This window comes from Candoia aspera, chromosome 3, assembly GCF_035149785.1.
Source record: "Candoia aspera isolate rCanAsp1 chromosome 3, rCanAsp1.hap2, whole genome shotgun sequence".
In the NCBI taxonomy this organism is placed as follows: Eukaryota; Metazoa; Chordata; class Lepidosauria; order Squamata; family Boidae; genus Candoia; species Candoia aspera.
Genome location: NC_086155.1, coordinates 113,181,341 through 113,199,724, shown reverse-complemented (window position 1 = coordinate 113,199,724; position 18,384 = coordinate 113,181,341). Strand labels below are relative to the sequence as shown.

Here is an 18,384-nt window from a genome sequence, read left to right as displayed (position 1 = left end):
TTTGAATGACTCAGAAATAATTAATTTTAAAAAATGAAGGATTGCCTATTAAGGTACCTCACTGTGAATTTCCAGAGAACTAGTTCATATAATTATTCATGGTAACAATCTGACAAATTTGTATTGGTTTTACATATATTTTAATTCCTGCAAGGATATTTATCCTTTGTTGTCCTATGTAATTTGGTGGGTGAGAAATTCTGAAATTTTTCTGGCCAAAAAATTGACCAAGTATCTGCTACCATCCTCAGATCACTCTCACTGGATTTGACATTTTACAGCCCCTGCATCCAAGAAAAATAAAACCCTTCAATTTTCCTCAAATAAAATAATATGCAAGGTGTTTGGAATTTTGCAGGTGGCTGAACGGGTGTTTGAGGGAAGGAATGTGGACTGAATGAAAGACTATTTAAATGTGATTTGAGTACATTAATTGAAATAGATTGTTTTGTAATGTAGCTCATGTTCAAAGCTCATCTCTGATTAGTGGAGAGCAGTACACATGATTACATGCTTAAGTGGGTCAGGATTTTGGCAACTATGTAGTGCAGACTTGCAGAAAGATGAAAAACAAACTGATGGAAAGAGGAAAAAAATACCACAAAGGAACACCCACTAAAAATAGCTGAAGATGGGTATGAAGTAGCTGGATGTTTGAATAATGCAGAGGTTGTCAGTGAAAACTTGTACTTTCTGCAACATGGAAAGACACGGGGACAGGATTCCAACATACTGGGACATTACTGGACATTATCAATTTATGAGGATGTCCAGTACATTTAGCATAAGCAGCTCATTCCAAAGGGATGATAGAATAGAATAGAAGGTTTATCTGCACTGCCTAGTTGCCCTGTCACCTGAAAGGGGCTTCAACCACATTTGGAGGACAGAAACAGAAAATGTCAGCCTTTAGTCATCTCCCTCCCATTGCAAACTTGACTTCCAGGCACATTTTCCTAGAGCAGTTTGAAAGAGTCTTATGAGTAATCTTGTCCATTTTGGCTGGAGTACTTGACTTCCTTACAGGCTAACTTCAGCAGTTAATTGACTACTTTAGAGAGGAAGGAATGCCCTCTCAACTGAAGGAGTGAAACCCTTTCCCTGGAGAAATAATGAAAGAGTAGAACCCTGCATTCCTCCTTCTCCTTTTCTTCCTCCTCTTCCTCCTCCTGCTCTTCCTTCCATCCACTGCCATTTCCATAAAGACCAACCTTTATCATACAAGGTAAATCTCTAGGCTATTTTAGGCTTGATGGTAAAGGAAGGTTTATAAGTTATTACACTGCAAAAGACTAGCTAGAAAGGAAATTTTGTTTTAAAGCTGTTTGCAAGTGCCTGTATGCAGATGTATTTTGATGCCTTAACAAATCAATCCAGAGCTCTCACTCAAGGCACAAATAATCAGGCTTAAATTATCCTACTTTGGGCACATTATGCGAAGATCTACAGTAGCTCTCTAGAGAAGACCGGGAAAGGTGGAAGGAAAGAGAAGAAGAGGACGACCACCCACAAAGGAATGCAATTGCTTTTCTGAGTAAGGTGGGAAGATGACCTTGGGCTCTCCCTCACCCCTAGGAAGGAGGCAGTGGCAAACCATTTCCGAAAAATGTGTAGAGAGCCATTTTGGTGCAGTGGTTAAGGCATCAGTCTAGAAACTGGGAGACCGTGAGTTCTAGTGCTGCCTTAGGCAGAAAGCCAGCTGGGTGACCTTGGGCCAATCACTTTCTCTCAGCCTAGGAAGCAGGCCAAGGCAAACCACTTCTGAAAAACATTGCCAAGAAAACTGCAAGGACTAGTCCACACAGTTGCCAGGAGCCAAGAACAATTCAAAGGCACCAAAAAAAAAAAAAAGTGGGAAGGTGCAGCAGCAAAGGAATTGCCCAATGGGGAGACATGGTTGCCTGTAGTCCAAACTGAATGCCTTGAAAGTTGTTGCCTAAGTGTCTCAATCTAAAGATGATTTCCTTACCCAGGTTTAGACTTGATATGCGTGGGCACAGAATAGAAGAGTCACTGGATATGCCCACACCCATTCAGAACTATACTGTGAAAGAACTGGATTACAGCCTTTATCAATAATGTGTGAAATTTCTTGTGCAGGTGATCTCACTGTTTCTTTTTCTATGTATTCAAATAGTTAAGAAGGTAATCCTCTTCTGCTTGGATGGCTAACTAGTGGATAGCTATTCCACATAGAACCTGTTTTTTAACTAACTAGTGGATACATAAAGATGGATTCAGTGTAACTTCTGTGACTAAACCATGTAAATAATTTTTTTGTTAGTTGACCACATGGTGGCGGCATTAACAAAGAAATTTAGTTTCTGAACTCTGACAGTTCTGTTCTTCTGCTTGCTCAGTATCAGGACAGATGGTGATACAAATTGAACAAGAGGAACCCGACTCTTTTGTGGTGAAACATATACAGATTATAAGATAGCAAAAGAGTGAATAAGGAAGAATTAAAAATGATTTGTACAATTAAAGCATAAAGGAAGGAAGTCAGAGATACTGGATTTTGGGCAGAATTTGATCTTACAAGGAAGAGGCTGGAAACATGGAAAATAGCTTTTGGAAAAGACAAGGTCTGTATTTCCTTCTTTTTTTCTCATTCTTTAGAGTAATGTGTACTTCAACTCGCTTTTCTGTCCCTGAAGAAAAGAAAAAGGGGTTTCTGGTAGCTAATGTGCTTAAGGATTTGAAACTGAAAACTGGGGAGCTCTTGAAACGCAAAGCCCGTCTAGTTTCTGAGGGCACTCAGGAATATTTTCACCTTGATATTCATACTGGAAATCTGTTGATTAACGATAAAATAGACAGAGAAGCTTTATGTGGCCAGAATGACCCTTGTTTACTTCAATCTCAAATTGTGCTGGAAAACCCCTTAGACATCTTTAATATTGAAATCAAAATAGAAGATGTGAATGACAATTCTCCCAAATTTTGGAAAAATGAAGTGGTGGTGGACATTCCTGAGACTGTTCCTAAAAGTACGACATTCCCCTTGGAATCTGCTCAAGATGAGGACTTAGGAGACAACAGCATCCAAAATTATATCCTCAGTCCCAATGACCATTTTCAGCTTGAAGTACATAAGAATGAAGATGGAAATAACAATGTCTATCTTGTTTTGAAGAAAACATTAGATAGGGAGAAGATGTCACACCTTGGATTGATTCTAATGGCTATTGATGGAGGAGTGCCACAAAAAACAGGCACAATGCAAATTAATATTAATGTTCTAGATAATAATGATAACTTTCCTCAGTTTAGTAAGTCTGAATATAAAGTAAGAATAAAGGAAAACATTCCTAAGAGCACTCTGGTGATTAAGGTGGAAGCCTCAGATCTTGATTTTGGTTCAAATGCACAGATACTGTATTCATTTCACCAAGTCCCTGAAAGAGTAAATAATTTGTTCTTTTTAAATGAAAGAACTGGAGAAATCACCGTTTGGGGACAGATGGATTATGAAAAAGAAAAAAGTTATAGCATGAACATCAGAGCAACAGATAGTGGGGGACTTTCAGGGCACTGCAAGGTACTGATAGAGATTGAAGATGTGAATGACAATGCCCCAGAAGTGTCCATCATATCTCTGACTAGCATCTTAAAGGAGGATTCTCCCCCAGACACAATGGTGGCCCTCTTCAGTGTTAGAGACCAAGACTCTGGAGACAACAGCAAAACGGTCTGCTCCATGGAGATGAACCTCCCTTTTGTGCTGAAAACCACCACAAACAACTTTTATCAGCTGGTGCTCCAAAGTCCCCTAGACAGGGAGACCCTTGCTGAGTACAACATCACCATCACAGCCATTGACTGGGGCTCTCCTAGGCTCACTTCAACAAGAATGATTAACGTTCGGATCTCTGATGTCAATGACAACCCTCCGCTTTTTGGAAAGTCTTTATATGACATGCAGATCCGGGAGAATAATATCCCAGGCTTGCTCATCGGCTCAGTCCACGCTGTGGATCTGGACACAAATCTGAATGCTAAAGTAACTTACTCTCTTTTGCCTGAGAAGGGTGATGTCCTAGTGCCCTCTTCCATCTTGGTCAACTCTGAAACCGGAAACGTGTATGCCCTCCGATCCCTGGACTATGAGCAGATAAGAGACTTCAGGGTTACTGTGAGGGCGACTGATGGTGGTTCTCCTTCCCTGAGCTCAGAGGTGATTGTCCGAATCATCGTCATAGATGAAAACGACAACGCTCCCTTCTTCCTGTATCCCCTCCAGAACAGCACGTCCCCATGCAATGAGCTGGTTCCCAAGTCGGCCGAGGCCGGCTATCTGGTCACCAAGGCGGTTGCAGTGGATAGAGATTCTGGTCAAAACGCTTGGCTTTCCTATGAATTGCTGAAGGCCACGGACCCAGCCCTTTTCAGCATAGGAGCGCAGAATGGGGAAGTGAAAGCCAGGAGAGCCCTGAATGAGCGAGACACAAACAGACAGAGGCTAGTGATACTGGTCAGGGACAACGGTCTTCCTCCCCAGACCAGCACTGCGTCGCTTAACGTTCTTCTTGTGGATGGCTTTTCGGATCCCTTCCTGAGGAGGGTGGATGTCAGTGTGCAAGAACCGGAAGGAGATAAAACTTTGACCATGTATTTGGTGATCTGCTTGGCTGCAGTCTCCTTTGTGTTCCTGTTCTGTATTGTTGTGTTCATTGTGGTCAAAGTCCTCAAGAAGGATCCCCAAAGCACCTTCACTGCTGCGCCTCCTCACTTCCCACCTTCCGGTGCCGATACCCCAGAGAACTGTGCTGATTCACAGAACGGGTCACTTTCCAGGGCTTACCGTTATGATGTGTGTTTGACTGGTGGATCCTTAAGTAGCGAGTTCCGATTTCTCAGGCCTTTCATTCCTGTGTTTTCGGTGGGTGATGTTAACGTCCCAGGGAACTATAGGACTTCCTCTGGCCCTCAAGACACACCTGAGCATATTGCTGGTGATGGTGCAAAGAAAGAGGTGAGGAAAACATGTGATTAATCCATCTTCCTTTTTATTCTCCTTTTCTTTTTTGCTCTGTTGGTTATTCCTGAGCAACTTACTAATAACCTATTAAAGAAACAGGTAACTTTATTTTAAAATTTAGTTGAGGGTACAGATCACAATTCCTGTATATTTTCTGCATTGTTTTAAACTGCTTCTCCCCCACCGCCATTTCCAGTTATATCTGTATTATTTGATTTACACCTCATGCACTAGCCTAAAATTGGATAGGATAATTAGTGATTCAATGTGAGTAATGTTCTCCAAGCATTTCATGATTGGGTGGATTCATTTTTGTATTATAATAAAGGGGAAGATGTGGAAGCAATAGCCATTAGGGTAGATAAAGGCATTGAACACAACGAACCTAATAGCAGGATTGATTTGAAAAAAGTTTCCTCCATAAAATTCTCAGGTTCAAAATGTAAGAGGATGGAAAAGTGAGCTGGAGATGTACAGTTCAGCTGCAATAAAGTATCAATTTTTTGTTGTAGTACACAGTCGTTGTCATACGAGATGGTTGGTAGAGAAATATGACAAATAGATAAATAAATAAATGAAAGTATCCTTCTGTAACTGTAATTTGCACAGTTGAAAATACTGAATGATGTCTTGGCCAAAAAAATGTATTCAACAGTGTTGCTGAGATTCAAAGTATGAAACCCGCCAGCAGCATTCAGGAAACCAATCTGGTGCATCCAGCAATGCTGTCAAACCAATTTAACACATGCCGTGATTTTCACTGGTTTGACAGTCTAAAATTGACTAAGGTCTGGTCTACTAGCTATTCCCATCTGAACAATAAATGCCTAATGTGCTCTTCTGTATGCATGGGTCTAGATGCGAATTGTAACACATCCACAGTGTTCATGGCAAACATAATAACCTGAACTGATCCTGACTGGGCAATCCTGTCATAGACTTTGAAATTTTAGAGGATGAGAAACAGTGGAAGCCAGTGTCATTACCGTGTCCATCACAGTTTGCCCTGGATGAGAGCATGTTGGATGGACAGTTCCTTCCTTCCTGCTTCCTTCCATCCTTCCTTGTACAGAACTCTGGGCAGTTAACGAGGGTTGAAAGGAGTTCGCTAACGTCATCCCTATACTGTCCCTTCAATACTCTCAGCTTAAATCTCACCATAGTTCATCGGGAGCCAAAATCTCATGAGAATGTGTGATCTTGTAAGATTCTAGCCATCTTTAAAAAAGCTGAAATTTTTATTTAATATTGGGTCTTGTGGCTTCCATCTAGGCAGATCATGTGCCTCATTATTCTCTCTTTATCTCTCTCTCTATATATATATATATATGTACTGTGTGTGTGTGTGTGTGTGTGTTCACTTGTTCTTCTTCTGTTTCAAATTTCAGTAAAAGTACATTGTACATTTTAGCAATTACATTTTCATCATTTGTACATAATTAACTTCAAATTTTATCTTCTGCTGTTCAGTTCCAAATGTCCTGTTATCTACCTTAAATCTTTCTCTTAACTGTGCATATGAAAACCACTGAAAGCTAAATCCCTCTGGCCATTTGCTCTCTTGATTTCATCTTATATGCTCCATGCTCTTGTTCTAATAACGCTCAGTAAGTTAGACATTTCTCTTTACCTGCTGTTTCTTTTCTTTAAATTATTCTTGGGCTGAGACCCATAAAGGCATTTTCAGGCATGGTCTGGTATTATATCTATTCCATATTCTCAGTACGGCACTTCTAATATAATGATTCTTAAAATCATTAACCTTACCTTTATCGTACCATAGAAAACCATGTCAGCCAAACCTCAGATTGTGCTCTTCTAGTTCTAAAATTCTCTTCATTTCTCAGCAAGATCCACACTCTCATCCAAACCAAGCAGCAGGCTGCAAAATACAATTTCAAGTCAGGCAGTCCCAATCCTCCTCATTCCTTTGCATCTTGGAGTATCTTATATTTAACACTTGGGTTTTTCCCTTGCCACATGAACCTAGATATATCTTTCTGCCACTGTACATCAGTTGTCAGAATAGGTATTGTTTAAAACAAAAACATCATTCTAGGCAAAACATTCATTTTTATCATGGAAATTCTCCCCAACAATGACAGTTGTAGTTTCTCCCATCTTAACGTGTCATTCTTAATTTCATTCCATGTCTTAACATAATTATTCTGGTATAACATAAAATTCATATTAGTCATAATGATACCCAAATATTTTACTTTTTTCTCAATCTTAAAATCAGTTTTTTCCATCATTTCCATTTGTTTTTCCATTTTCATACCCTTTGTTAACATCTTCATCTTTTGCTTGTTAATTTTGAAACTAGCTAAGACCCCAAAAACCTTTAATTTTTCCATTAATATTTCTATTCTTTCCAGACAACCTTCCAAAATTATCAAATCATCAGCCAGTGCCTGTGATTTATGTGTTCTTCTTTTAATCCTCACTCCAGCAATTCTTTTATCTCATTTTATATCTCTATTCAATCTTTCCAAAGCTAAAATAAATAACAATGGTAACAAGGGACATCCTTGTTTTGTCCCTTTCTGTATTTCACAAGGTTTTGTTAATTCCCCATTCACAATTATTTGTGCCTTTTGTGAAGTGTAAATTGATTTCACCCATTTAATAAAATTTTCAGCAAAGTCCATATCCTCCAAAATTTTAAACAGAAAAGTCCAGTTCAAATTGTCAAAGGCCTTTTCTACATCAAGAAGAATCTGCTTGTTTTTCATTATGTTGTTCCAAGTTTTTCAAAATGTCCAATACATTTCTGATATTATCCCTCAACTATCTTTTAGGTAAGAACCCACACTGATCTTCATGAATAAAGTCCTGTAATACCATCTTCATCCTCTCAACTAAGATCATCATTTTTTTTATCAAACTTTATTAAATTTTCAAGGTAGATAAAAGGTAACAGAAAATATTAGTTAAGGTAGAAAGTAAATATAGAAAAATAGAATAGAAAGAGTAAAGTCAAAAGTGCAGACAAAAAATTAAAAAAAAGAAAACACAGAAAATACAGAAAAAGAATGATTCCCAACTTTCAATGCAATAGATTTAAGTATACATTTACATTAAACTCTTACTTAGAAGTTTACAACATAACTTTCATTATTTCTGTTGCCCATTATTATTTCTAATAATCAAATCCAAATATCATGGTTTCATTTTTTTTTCTGTTTCATGCAAAAAGTCCAAAAGGGGTTTCCAGGTAGCATTAAAATTACTCAATGTCTTTTCTCTGATCAAAGCTGTCAGTTTTGCCATCTCAGCCAGCTCCATCAACCTGACCATCCATTCTTCCATTATACAGTAGGTAGTGTTATATCTTTCCACCTTTGTGCATATAAAAGCCTTGCTGCTGTTACCATATATAAATACAAAATTCCATGAGATCTTTCCAACTATTTATCCATCAATCCAAAAAGAAAAGTCTCTGGTTTTGATTGTATATTAATTTGTAAGATCTTCTGAATTAAAATATGTATTTGATCCCAATTTTTTTTAGTTTTTTTTACATGTCCACCAAAGAGGATAGAAAGTCCCCTTTTTTGTTCACATTTCCAACATGCATTCAAAGTACCTTTGTACATTTTAGACAGTTTATCTGGTGACAAATACCGACGATACATCATTTTATAAAAATTCTCTTTAAGGTTATAACACAGTGTAAATTTCATTTCCTTCATCACATATTCTCCCATTGTTCCATTTGTATATTATACCCAAAGTTTTTAGCCCATTTTATCATACAGTCTTTAACTTGTTCTTCTGTTTCTAATTTCAATAAAAGTGTATATATCTTAGCAATAACATGTTCATCATTTGTACAGAGTTCAACTTCAAATTCAGAATTACCATATTCAAAGTCAAAAGTCCTTTTATCTACTTTAAACCTTTCTAATACTTGAACATATGAAAACCATTGACATCTTTAACCTTCAGATATTAAACTGTCTCTTGTTTTTTACTTAATATCCCCGCCGCTTTTTTTCCCCTGTCAGAAGCACCTACTAAGGTGCTTCTGTATTGAAAGGGTTTGCCAGTGACATCATCATTGCCCAGGGGATGCCTGAGGGGGCTCCTTTCATGTCTCTGTTATTTTCCCACCGAAGTGGTACCTATTCATCTACTTGCATTTGCATGCTTTCGAACTGCTAGATTAGCAGGAGCTGGGACAAATTGACGGGAGCTCACTCCGTTACATGGCTCGCACTCTTGGGTTTCGAACTGCTGAGCTGCCGACCTTAATGGTCCTCTGACTCAGTGTCTTAACCACTGAGCCACCATGGCCCCCTAATATCCCCCTGAGAGAAAAACCAATATGTTACCATAAGTTAACCATTTATGCTTAGTTATCATTACACTTCTGTAAAATGCTTCTTGAAGTGACAACCATAAAGGAATTTTCAGAGAAAACCTAGCTTCATATCTATTTCCTCAATATGGCACATCTAATAAAATGATTTTTAAAATCTACATTAACCTTAACTTTATCATACCATAAATAGCCATGCCACCCAAATCTCATATCATGCCCTTCTAATTTCAATATCCTTTTGTTTCTCAAAAGTCACCCACTCTTTCATCCATAATAAGCAACAAGCTGCAAAATACAATTTCAGATTTGGTAAACCTAAACCTCCTCTTTCTTTAGCATGTTGTAGCACTTAATTTATACTTAATTTGCGGGTTTTTACCTTGCCACACAAATTTAGAAATATCTTTCTGCCTTTGTTTAAATGGTACATCAGCTGTCAGGATATAGGTATGTCTGAAACAAAACTAGCATTCTAGGTAAATCATTCATCTTAATTATAGAGATTCTTCTCAACAGTGACAGTTGCAGTTTTTCCCATCTTCACATATCTTTTTAAATTTCATTCCATGTCTTGACATAAATATTTTGGAACATACAATTCATATTAGTCAGAATAACACCCAAATGGTTAACCTTTTTCTCAATTTTAAAACCTGTCTTGTTCATCAGTTCTTGATATTGTGTCTTCTTTACTAGCATCTTTGTCTTTTGTTTGTTAGTCTTAAAACCTGCTACTGCACCAAATTCTTTTAGTTTTTTTCATTAATCCCCTTCAAGGGGTCTTCCAGCACCAACATCATCTGCAAAGGCTTCAGCTAAGATCATCATAAATAACTTGTATTCATTACTCAATAATGATATTGGGCGGTAATTTTTTGGTGAAGTCAAATCTTGGCCTTCTTTTGGTATTAATGCTATATTAGCCTCTGTCCAACTATCTGGCATCTTTTCAGTCTGTAAAATAAAGTTCATCATTTTTTGTGAAGGTTGTAATAATTCATCTTCAAAGTGTTTATAATAAGAGGCTGGGAAACCATCTGCTCCAGGCACTTTTCCTATTTTGGCCTTTTTTATAGCTTCACAAACTTCCTTTATTATTGTAGGTCCATTCATTAATTGTTTTTGTTTTTCTGTGATCTTTGGTAAATTTTGTTTCTTTAAATATTCATCAGCCTTTGGCAAGGAAATTTCCTCTCTTTGATATAGTTTAGAATAGTATTGATGAAATATTTTTACATATTTAAATTGTCTGTTAATATGGTATTTCCATCTTGTAATTTTAATATTTTTTTCTCTTTTTCTTTCCTCAGTTTGTATGCCAACCATTTCCCTGGATTGTTTGCAAATTCAAAATTCTTTGTTTTGTGCAGTTCGTTTTTACTTCCATTTCTCTTATAGTTAACATGGACAACTGCTTTGTAAAAGTTTAATTTATTGTGAAATAATTTTTTCTGGGAGTTTTATTATTCTTTTTTCATTTTTATCTCATCTAGAATCACTTGTGTTTTCCCTTGTCTCTCTTTTTGAGTTTGATATTATGTTGTATGAAATGTCCCTTCATAAAAGCTTTGCTTGCACCCCAAATCATCCTTATGCCTGTACCTTTATTAAGATTATTGTAAAAAGATTCTTTTAACTTCTTTTTACAATCTTCCATTACTGTTTCTTTCTCCAAGAATGTTTCATTTAACCTCCATTTGAAAATCTAATTTTCCTTTTAAGTGCTAAAGTCACTGGGTTATGATCTGAACAAGTCTTTGGCAGTATCTCCATTTTATGAAAACTAGTAGCCAAATTTTTGGATATCCAGAACGTATCAATTCTTGAAAAAGATCAGTGTCTTTCAGAAAAATAAATATATTCTTTTGAATCACCATTTTTATATCTCCATACATCTATAAGCGCTAAGTTGTCTTTTATATAAATAAAAAACTTTTGGCAGTTTACCTTGTTTTAATGTCTTTCTCAGAGGTTCTGTCTTTTTGTGGATAAACCACTCCATTCCAATCGCTCATTAAACACCAATTTTCATATGGTAAGACCATTAGTTTACCTTAAGTTCTTTGTAAAATGTTACTTTGTCCACATTTGGAGCATAAATTCCTAATATCAAAGTATTAGCCCCATATAAAATAACCTTGACCCCAAATATCTGTCATAAATCGTCAGTCAATTATCAGGTCTGGTTGTAATTGTGGATTTGTGTACAAAACAACTCCCTTTCTCTTTTTAGCTCCTGCTGAAATAAATTATTCATCTAAATATTTGTAAATCAAATATTTTGTATCCTTTTTTTCTAATATGTGTTTCTTGTAGACAAATAACATCTTGCTTCAGTTTTTTTTCAAATAGTGAAATGCTTTTTTTTTTTTTTTGAGGAGCATTTGCTCCATTTATATTCCATATTAAACATTTAAATACAGGTCAATAACTTCAGCACCTTATGTAGCAGCTTCATTCTTGGTTTCTTCTTGTGGCTGTTGCTGAGTCCTGTCTATTACCTCTATTTGTATTTCATCCATTTCATTTTTTTCTAAAAAATCCCTTGCCTTTTGCACTGAATTCAATCGGAACCTCCACTGTTTGAAAGAAAAATCACTCCTTCTAATTTATCCCATTGAAATTGTATCTTTTTCTGTCTGAGCTTTTATTCTTTTCTCTTACGCATTATTCTGATTGGGATTTCTTTAAGTACAATTACATCTTCATTGTTAATCTTCAAACTGGTAATAAAATGCTGCTGCAAAACTTTGTTTCTTGTCTTCTTCCTGACAAAGTGCACAAGAATATCCCCTGGTGCATTAAATTTTGCAAATTGCATATTAATCCTATACACTTTGTCAGTCTCTGCCTCCTTGTCATCTTTGTCCCATTCCAAAAATTTTGTTAAAGACTGAATAACCTTTTCTCTGGTGTCTTCACCAGGATCCTCTGTAACCATTCTAAATCTCAAGCAGAATTCTTTTTCTCTCAATTCCAGTAGCACCTTTTCTATCTCTCTCTGCCTTACTTTCTAAAATTTCCTCTTTATCATTAATTTTACTTCTCCAGTCACTTGTCCTACAGATTCTTTAATTTTTTTAAAAAATTCTTCTTTCATTGCCTCTTCCATTTTTTCTTCCATTCTTTCTTCCATTCTCCCTTCAAATGCAGCCAAATCACTTTTAGCAGATTTCTTCCCCATTTCTTCAAACATTTTTTAAAATATTTCTGGAGTAATCCTGTTTTCAGTCTGTGGCTCTAATGATCCTCTCCTCCCTTCTCCAAGCTTTGCTGTTTTTCTGGTGGTTTCCATTCCTTAATTAGTAATCCAAAAATGAAAGTAAATCAGTTACAAAGGTGAAAGTAAAAGGCAAGCCTTCCTCTCTTTTTTTTCTCTTTTGCCTTTTCTGTGTCCTTAAGGCTTTGGTCCAATCTGGCTCCCCATAATTTTGGTCACACAGTCTGTCTCATATTACAATTATCTCTTTGATTTGTAAATTCCACCAATTTTATTTTCCCTTTGATGTTAAACAGTCAACATTCCCACAAAGGTCTGGTCTTTTTATCTGGTTAGTTCTAAATAATATCAAAAACAAGTTCAACAAAATATTAATCTTTCCAATTCATGCTATCTCCTTTATCCATTTATAACTCTTTTAAAAGAAAATTTTAGTAAGCTTTTTGCTGTTAATTTGAAGTCTTTAAAGATATCTCTTTTCTTTCCTTTTTATAATCTGGAGGGAAGGCCGACTCACTGAGTGGCTGTTTTCTTTCTCCCACTGGTTCAAATATATCTCTTTAACTTGTAAATTGATTACTTCCCAAAGTGTTTAAGACAGTGAGGCTCTGAGTGAACCTAATGGCCTTAAAGAGTCTGCACTGTAGATACGAGCACGCTCTCTCTCCCTCATCCCCCAGCCACTGTACTCACAAGAAGAGCGCAAGAACCTTTGATTCAATCTCCCCACAAGGAGCAGCTGTCTGGAGTATAGAAGGGCAGTCTCTTGGTCTCTCCTTTATCTGGAGAGACTCGGCCAGAATTCACCACTGGCCACCAATCACTGCCACAGTGTCGACTCCGCTCCTTTGGAGACATCTAGTCGGCCATAGAACCTAGCCTTACCCAGAAGCTCATGTGTGTCATTATTCTTATAGGCACCATACTGCCAGCCTCTGGTGCTTATATGGTGCTCCTTAAAAGCTTTCAATGATAAAGTATTGGTTTGCATAAAGGAAAAGAGTAGAGATTATGCTTAGATCATTTATTTACTTATTTAGATTTATATGGTTGCCCATAACATCATCATGACTTTGAGCAACTAGTAACAGTTAAAAAACACAATATAACAATAAATACATAATCAGCAGCCTAGATAAAATTGCAAATAATCATCAACTTAACTGTCTCATAGGTTCTGCCATATGTTCTGACCCCCAGACCAACGACATAGCCAAATCTTCAAGCCTTCCAAAAGGCCGACTGGTTTGGGGTTAATCTAATTTCTGTAGGGGTGACATTCCAAAGAGCAGGTGCCATGATAGAAAAGTCTCTCTTCTTGGGTCCCACCAGATGGTACTCTTTAATAGAAGGGACCTGTAGCATATCTCTCCTGCGTTATCTGATGGGATGGGGAGAGGTGGTCCTTCAAATAACCTGGCCCCATGCCATGATGGGCTTGATAGGCAACTACTAGCACCTTGAATTGAATCCAGAAGCACACTGGGCAACCAGTTTAGCTTGCAGAGTAGAGGTCTAATTTGCACTGATCAAGGAGCATATATACCTTCCCACATCACTGTATTTGAACCAGTTGCAGCTTTTGGATGTTCTTCAAGGGCAGCCCCATGTAAAGTGCACTGCAGTAGTCAATTTGGAAAGTGACTAAGACATGACTGACTGTGAACAGAATCTCTCAGTCCAGGAAAAGTTGCAATTGGCACACAACCTGAAGCAGTACAAAAGTCCTCCTGGCCACAGCTGCTACCTGTTCCTGGAACAGGAGCCATGAGTCAAGGAGGATCCCCAAATTGCACACGGGTTCTGTGCAACCCCATCAGGAGTTAAATATAAAAAATCCCCAGATTTTTGTACTTATAGGTATATGGCATAGGAAATATATAGGTATCTATTTTATACTTATAGGTATCTGATGTAGGAAGATATCTAGGAAATTATTGTGGATGAACTTTTTACTTCTTTAATTTCTGCCCATACAAGCACAGTAGTAGCTGGATTTGGGGGTAGAGTGGGAGATGGGACAATGATCTATCGAAAAGTCACATTTTTCAGAAACATCTCTATCCAGTGATTGGGAAAATTCCATCTATTCAGTATCTGCTCGAATATTTAATATCCCAGGGCACCATTGATCTGAAAAACCAAAGCAGATTTTGCTATATAACTCCTGCCATCATAGGGCAGAAGACTGAGTGTATCTTATTTCAAGTTCCTGGAAGCATGATTAGAAACTGGATCTACCTTCTAAGGTGACCTAAAATTGAAGGATATTATTATTATTATTATTACCACCACCAACATATTACACAAGTCTATGCTCCATGCAGCTGAGTAAGTCAACTCTAATCCATGAAAGGGTATACAAAATTACATCTGTTCATCCTTAAAGTGCTATTCCTCAGATTTTTGCTGCATAGATTATTACAGTTACGCCTCTGGAAATTGAAATGTGTCATTCTGGAATCCCTTAACCAAATACAAGAACACAAACTCCATGCCTCTTCTAAGTTGGTCTAATATTGCGGTCAATTCTTCATTCCAGTTCTTCTCTTACATATACGTGATATTTGACACTAAGATGCAAAATACAAAAATACAAAACAAAACAAAAGGTTTTAAGACAGATAAAAAACTCTGCAAAGTAATAAGGAAAAAAGAGAAAAAGAAACACAGTTCCTGCAAAACTGAGACTTTATTAAGTCAGTAATAATGCAGATTCCTACATGCTTGATTTCTGTGAAAGGAATTATGAAATGTCTAGTCATGAATGGAGATGGATATTAAAATCATTTTCAGACATGAACTACTTGATCATTATAAACTCATCAGATAAAGAAAAAAGAATTACATTACCGCGCCTCTCATAAAAACAAATAGCAATAGTAAAAATATAACACACAAGTGAAATCTTCCAGGATTCTTGAACTTACTTTATAACATGTTTCTGTCCACACTTTTACTGCACAATCATACCGAAAGTTACAGCTCTTACATTTCAAGGGGAATCCTTTTTCTCTAGATTGAAAGCTGTTTCAATAAATTGTCCTGATATGACAGATGACACCAAGATTGTATGCATGAGGTAAAATTTTGTTCTTTCAAAAATCAGCCTTCAATTTTGCATACTGTAAATAATGCCCTATTCAAACAAGTTTCATGAATTCACAGTGCTACATTTTACTTTAAACACAAGGTGGTGCTATTGCACAAACAGTAAAAATAAAAATTACTGTACTTTACCTACAGAATGATCTAGCCATTAGACAAAGGAATCTCAGAGCAAAGGCAACAGCTCTTAACTAAACCTTGAGAAATTTCAGGAGAACATATTCCAGCATGAGTATCAGAAAATAACTTCCACTGGATAGTGATCACAAATGTAAAGGAAATTCTAGGAGCTCCTTTACAAAGAATCATACTGAATTTATGACCTTCCCTGAAAAAGGCTGAGAAAATGGAAATACGTCATCTTGGCAGGCAAGTGGTCTTGTTCTTTATTTATCTATGTAACTCTGGTATGTTGTGTGAACCATTCCGCTATTCAGTGCCTGAGGAGAAGGAAGCTGGCTCAATAGTAGCAAATGTGCTGAAAGATTTGAAAGTAGATGTGAAGGAGCTCTCTGCTCGCAGAGCACAGTTGATTTCTAAGAGTTCCAGGCAGGATTTCCAGCTGGATCCTCATTCTGGGAATATCATGTTAAAGGATAAAATTGACCGAGAAATTGTATTTGATCAGAATGACCGTTGCGTTCTATTCTCAGAAATTGTGCTGGAAAATCCTTTGCAAGTGTTCAGAATTGAAATTCAGGTAGAAGATGTGAATGATAATTCCCCTACGTTCTCTAAGAATCAATTCCTTTTTGAAATACCCAAACAGACTCCCGTAAATACACGTTTCCCTTTGGAGACAGCCCAAGATTTAGACAAAGGGAAAAATGCTATCCAGAACTACATACTTAGCGCAAATGAACATTTACACTGGTGGCTGTGTTCAGTATCAATGATCAAGACTCTGGAGACAATGGTAGAACTGCCTGCAACACTGACGCAAACCTGCCCTTTATCCTAAAACCCACTGAGAACAATTATTACCAGCTGGTGACTCAACAGCCATTGGACAGGGAACAAATGTCAGAATATAATATCACCATCACAGCCACTGACCAAGGTTCTCCCAGGCTCACCTCAATGACAGTTATTAACATTCAAATTTCAGATGTCAATGACAATTCTCCGATGTTTGAAAGAGCTTTCTATAATATCTGCTTACAAAAAACAATATTCCAGATCTCCTCATTGGATCAGTCCATGCTGTGGACATAGACACAGAGCAGAACGCCAAATTGACTGATTTGCTCTTGCCTGGAAAGATCAGGGATGGGCCTGCATCTTCTTACATCTCCATCAACTCTGAAACTGGGAACCTGTATGTCATTCAATCTATAGATTTTGAGGATATTCAAGATTTCCAGGTGATGGTGAGGGCTGTAGATAAAGGCTCTCCTCCACTGAGCTCAGAAACGATCGTCCAAGTTCTTATCACAGATGAAAATGACAATGCTCCCTTCATCCTCTGCCCATTTCAGAACAGCACTTCTCCATCAAGTGATCTGGTTCCCAGGGGAGCAGAGACGGGCTACCTGGTCACCAAAGTGGTGGCAGTGGACAGAGATTCAGGGCAGAATTCTTGGCTTTCCTATCAGTTGCTGAAGGCCACAGATCCAAGTCTCTTCACTGTGGGGACTCAGAACGGGGAAGTGAAGACCACGAGGCCGGTGACCAACCGTGATAATTTCAAACACATTCTTATTGTGGCAGTTAGAGATAACGGCCGTCCTCCTCAGTTTGCCTCTGCCACACTGAGAATTCTTCTAGTGGACGGCTTCTCAGATCCTTACATGAAAATTATGGATAATCCTAAGGGTGAAGTCCCACAGGAGGGAGATGATACCCTGACAATGTATTTGATTATCTGCTTGGTTGCAATCTCATTTATTTTTCTGCTTTCTGCCATGGTGTTTATTGCAAACAAGTTTCAGAAGTGAAGGTCGTTCAGAGGATCTTCTAATTCTGCATCTAATTTCCCTGTGAGACCGAATCTGCAAGAGAACTGTGTGGATCCTAATATTGGGACACCTTCCCAGGCCTACAGCTATGAGATGTGCTTAGCCGATGGCTCTCTGAGCAGTGAGTTCAAGTTCCTTAGACCTCTCTTTCCTGTTTTTACTATGGAGCAGCCAAAAACACTGCTGAATCCACAGAGTAGAAATGATGTCCGTGACCTTCCTAATCAATTAGTGGAAAGAGTACAGCTATCTCAGGTAAGAATAAGTTATAACTCTATATAGTTTGAATTAATCAAAAATAATAAAATATTGTTTACTGAAGTACCTCACTAAAAATTTCCCTTGAATCAGTTCAGGTATTCCAATATTCATGCTATCTGTATTAGTATACATATTTTTTAATTTATACTTTAGTTGATGGGAAATGCTGAGATCATTGCTGGCCAATTCATGAACTATAATATTACTATCTAATATGTTTTTGTCTTGCTACAATCTACTGATTCCTCACAATGCATCCAAACATGAGCAGCCCCTTTGTTGTTGTTTATTCGTTTAGTCGCTTCCGACTCTTCGTGACTTCATGGACCAGCCCATGCCAGAGCTTCCTGTCGGTCGTCAACACCCCCAGCTCCCCCAGGGACGAGTCCGTCACCTCTAGAATATCATCCATCCATCTTGCCCTTGGTCGGCCCCTCTTCCTTTTGCCTTCCACTCTCCCTAGCATCAGCATCTTCTCCAGGGTGTCCTGTCTTCTCATTATGTGGCCAAAGTATTTCAGTTTTGCCTT

General features: G+C 37.6%; 1 protein-coding gene and 1 pseudogene across 1 annotated transcript in view; both read left to right on the top strand.

The window, feature by feature from the left end:
- The window catches only part of LOC134494663 (protocadherin Fat 2-like), a 61,624-nt gene that overhangs the window by 32,278 nt on the left and 10,962 nt on the right, over window positions 1-18,384 (top strand). The window lies entirely within an intron of this gene.
- LOC134493839 (protocadherin beta-2-like) lies at window positions 15,731-17,924 on the top strand (annotated as a pseudogene).